General features: G+C 31.1%; 1 long non-coding RNA gene across 1 annotated transcript; it reads right to left on the bottom strand.

Moving 5' to 3' along the window:
• Positions 1 to 815: 815 nt before the first annotated feature.
• Positions 816 to 3,504, bottom strand: LOC127844601 (uncharacterized). Its single transcript, XR_008032833.1, has 2 exons — positions 3,435 to 3,504; positions 816 to 1,009 (listed from the first exon to the last, which is right to left on the bottom strand). It is a non-coding gene; the product is annotated as an uncharacterized LOC127844601 (long non-coding RNA).
• Positions 3,505 to 5,136: the final 1,632 nt, after the last annotated feature.

Raw genomic sequence — 5,136 nt, 5'->3', positions numbered from 1 at the left:
ACATTCTAAACAACAATTTAAAGACCGTATTTTATTTATAAACTAAATGAACTTAATCGCCACTGAAAACTTTCCAAACTACCGACCTAAACATGCATAATATTAACGTTAAATATGTTTTGTGTTCATATTAAAAATCCTGAACGTGAGTTTATGTATTGTGTTATTCTTTTGTGCGGCGAATGCATACTCGATAAGTGATTACTTCAATTAGATCAAATGCCGGTAAGTAAATGTATCTAGAAACTCGGTTCACCAGTAAAAAAATGAATGAATATCATTAATTAAGATTGATTAACAGTCAGCCATTTTTAATACTTACTTGCACGCAGTGGTAACGTTAATAATGTACTTAATGAGAGGAGGCTTATTAAATGATCAGACCAATAGATAGACCGCAATGAAGTCACGTATAGACATAAGAACTAGATTCGATTATGTGTTCCTTGTTTTCAACAAACATGTAGGAAACGTTGATATTTATTTCGGTTTTGCAACCAGGTTACAAGGGAACCTTTTCTCAGTTTGATAAACATAAAGATTTACAAGGAATTATTCTGTTGTACAGTGTGATTTAGGAGGAAAATGATTAAAAATTTGAATTATTGTGTTTAAAATGTTTAATTAAACATAATCAATAGTGATCAATGGCAATGGTTTAAACGATATACATTCAAATCGTAAATATATTAATAGTTTACATTTGTTTATGCGCAGATGCTATACAGTGTTTTTGAGTAAAACATGGCGAAGAATAACATTCTTACATAAAGCTGTGTAACGAGATTCGGGTAAAGAAAACATGAATGCGACTAAGTGTTGAATATTTGGTATATTTACGATAAATATATGAAAACGATCATGTTCAGTATGTTATAATTATGTAATAGCATAAATCAAAAGCGGGAAAAGACATGCCAATCGCAGCACACTGATGGAGTCTATTTGTCATCCAATCTTTTCAACTGCCGAAATATCTTGCCAAAAAGTCAAAGTACGACGACGTGTTCTGGAAAACGGTAAACACATATGGGTCATTTTCACTTTGTGAAATTAATAAGTCTTCTCCTGTACACAAAAGTAAGGTATAATGCACTGAACTCTATATGGGCCGTGCTCGGTAAAATGGGGTTTAATGCATGTGCGTAAAGTGTCGTCCCAAATTAAACTGTGCAGTCTGCACAGGCTAAATAGGGACGACACTTAGCGCTTTATGATATTTTCTATTTAAAGAAAGTATCTTCTTAGCAAAGATCCAGTTAGGCGGAAAGTGTTCTCTCTGGTTAGTCTGTGCGGACTTCACTGGCTTATCTATGGGACGAAACTTTACGCACATGCATTAAATTCCCTGTTTACAGAGCACGGCCCATATAGATGTATATACAAAATTAGAAAGAGAGAGGTATTGTTGCTAGGGTATTAATTGTATCTACAAGTTTACGATTTGGAGATTAAGATGTTTTTCTTTTTGCATTAACCTGTCTTGATTCTCGTATAATTAAGTTACATAAAAGTGCAATAAACTTCAGTTCCCCGCAGATTTCACTCATATAAGTAAATTCGCTGGAAAGAAGAATCATACGAGAGCTTGTAAATGTGTTGTCTTAACAATATCCTAGGGTTCTGTAAGCGCTTAGAAACCGAATGCGTAGCATTATCATGAAAGAAAAGGTAATTCTGAAAATATGAAGCAGGTATCATTGAGGAACAATTGAGATATTAAAAACGCTTTATGGCTCTGGCAGAGCTAAAGCTAAGATTAAAAAAAAGAAATATATTGTATCTGATCACTGTTCGCTAGAAATTCATTCAATAGGCAAATACAAACAAATGTGATAGTATTTAATGTGGTAAACAAACTAAATTATTCGAGCGATGACGAAATGATAAAGTTGAAACGAATGCGTGTTCGAAATTGGTGTTTGTTCGTGTGACGCATGGTGCTCGAATTAACGTTCAGTACGATAAAAACAACATAATGAACATGTCGATGAGGATAATTCCTAGTCTCGAGGTACAATATAAGCTATGGGCCTCAAATACGTAGTTTTTAATGCACGTAATGTAGGTATATGTAATTACAAAGGTTCTTCGAATAGGAACGCACATCTTTCATGTGCTGATACAGCGAAGATTCCAAGCAAGTCTTAATTATAATAACAACTATATGAAATTAAAAACAAATACGTCTATATACAAAATGCGTCATACAAAGATAGTTCATCTTTTTCATCTTAGCGCTCCTGCCTTATTTGATTCTGGTGACATTGCCATAGGCAATGAATCCAAAGCAAGGCGCTGTTATTGCTTATTTAGACCAACATAATTCTTTAGAAACGTAATGAGTTTGTTCGACTTCATTTATGAAGTTACAAATATTTAAATCAAAACATAATTAAAAAGTATTGCGAGTATTATGTTTCGAGACATCGCTATAATTTTTTTGGTTTGTGCAGAAATAAACGAAATGTAATGCGAATGTGTTCACGTCTTATAAATATAATACCACGTTATGCATTATCGAATAGACGTACTGAAGTTTTAACAGTACAATTAAGTCACTTACAAAGTTCTCTGATTGCAATTCGATGATTTCTTTACTAAAAATCGGTCTGACTAAATCACTATGTTCACAATATAATGATATAAAGGGAACCCTTCTCGCCTCTGAGGAGTTTTTGTTTTTGGACTTATCATAGCAATCAATTTGGGTCATAATCTGAAAACAAGTATGAGAAAAAAATCGTGTAACAGAAAATGGATATACATGAGAAGTTAAAAAAACTGTGCATTCTCGTGATTTGAGTGAAAAAAATCATAACAGACAACGAAGTTTTATGCAAAAAGTAAGTCAGTTTATAAACACGTTCTTTTTTAACTTACTCAAAGAGTGAGATATATTTTGGTTTTATTCGTTTAAAATAATTTTAAAAAATGAGGCATAAGTATGTATATGGCATTGAACATTAAACTTAAGCCAATCCGACTAGTTTCGACTTATTAATGAACAGGTAGGCAATTAAAAAATTAACGTGTGTATTGTAATAGTTTTTTGTAATTAGATGCGTCGACAGACTCGCTGATTTGTCAGACCATGCGCATAGAGCTCAGTTGCGGCAGAAAAAATGACCTCGCGATATACGAGATAAAACACACAGAAAACAGGGTGTATCATTACATTTGGATGCCGCATGGCTGTCCTGTTCTAGCAAAATGAAGCCAACAATCACACTTGCGAATTGAACATTTTTATTTTTGTATTATTACTTTTGTACGCATTCATTAAAAATTAGAATATTTAATAATAACAGTTTAACATGTGATCGCCTTGACTCGATATCATTATTATTATTATTATTATTATTATTATTATTATTATTATTATTATTATTATTATTATTATTATTATTGCTATTATTTTATGTTATGCTTACCGGTGGTTTATAGAGAAATATCTGTGAATTAAAACTGATAATTTCACTGTTCCAAACAGTTAATTGTCACTGTTACTGTGAAACGACGTAATTTTTTGACGAAATGACGTCATTATCCCAACAATGTATATACACTGTCAAAAAAAGCATAACATAAAAAGAAAATTTGGTGAAATATCGATTTCATTTCACTCGTGATCATAGAAAAAAATATTTTTTCTACGATCACTCGTGAATTAAAATCGATAATCTACCGAATCCAATAAATATCCTCTCTATAATGATTTTTTTTTTTTATTAATATTTTTATTATTATTATTATTAATAATCTACGATCACTCGTGAATTAAAATCGATAATCCACCGAATCCAATAAATATCCTCTCTATAATGATTATTATTATTATTATTATTATTATTATTATTATTATTATTATTATTATTATTATTATTATTACTTTATTTTATGCTTTCCGGTGGTTTATAGAGAAATATCAGTGAATTAAAACTGATTATTTCACTGTTTCAAAAAGTGAAAATTAGCAGTGAAAATTATTAATAATTTTCACTGTTTACTATGAAATGATGTCAATATTTTTTTAAGAAATGACGTCATTATCCCAGCGAAATTCTTTAGTTAAACTCTTAAACAATGTATATAAACTGTAAAAAAAAGCATAAAATAAAAAAAATGTTGGATTTGGTGGAATATCGATTTTAATTTACTTGTGATCATAGAAAATAGATATTTTTCACTCATGGCTGCGCCACTCGTGCAAATATTATTTTCTGTGATCACTCGTGAATTAAAATCGATAATCTACCGAATCCAACAAATATCATATATTTTATTATTATCATAACTATTATAATCATTATTATTATTATTATTATTATTATTATTATTTTATTTTTTTTAAATTACATGTATTTTGAATTAATTATTGTATACCATTCACAATAACCATGTTTTCTATTGAGCATTTATTAATCCAACTCTATTATTAATATTACTTCCTTATAACCATGTTATCTATTGTTAGAGTGGCCATTCATTAATCCCACTCTATAATTAATATAACTTCCTTAAGAGTCAGAAGGCCTTTTGAGCCTTCTTTGTATGGAAACTGATATGAGCCTCGTTCTGGGAAAACTGAAATAAATGTGTCTTGTCCTGAGAAAACTAGGCTTAATTCATGTGCGTAAAGTGTCGTCCCAGATTAGCCTGTGCAGTCCGCACAGGCTAATCAGGGATGACACTTTCCGCTTTAATGGTATTTTTAGTTTCAAGGAAATCCATCTTTACCGAAAATCAAGTTTAGGCGGAAAGTGTCGTCCCTGATTTGCCTGTGCGGACTGCACAGGCTAATCTGGGACGACACATTACGCACATGCATTATGACCAGCTTTCACAGAACAAGCCACAAATGCATGTGCGTTAAGTTTCGTCACAGGTAAGCCTGCAGACGACAATTGTCTCTTTAATGCAAGTTTTCATATAAAGAAGGTCTCTCATTTTATGCTACTCCAAATTAAAATTAATGGTTTACCTTTATAGTTATAAATACATTCATGTACTCAAAAGTTTCCATATGTAGCAAGATACACTGTTAACGCGATTTAAAACGAGTTTTGTTCAAAAATCTGTAAAGTTCATCCATTACTATTTTATATCATTTCTGCTAAATCCACTTACTATATT

This window comes from Dreissena polymorpha, chromosome 9, assembly GCF_020536995.1.
Source record: "Dreissena polymorpha isolate Duluth1 chromosome 9, UMN_Dpol_1.0, whole genome shotgun sequence".
NCBI classification, from domain to species: domain Eukaryota; kingdom Metazoa; phylum Mollusca; class Bivalvia; order Myida; family Dreissenidae; genus Dreissena; species Dreissena polymorpha.
The sequence above is the reverse complement of the archived record's forward strand: the minus strand, read 5'-3'. Positions and strand labels throughout refer to the sequence as shown.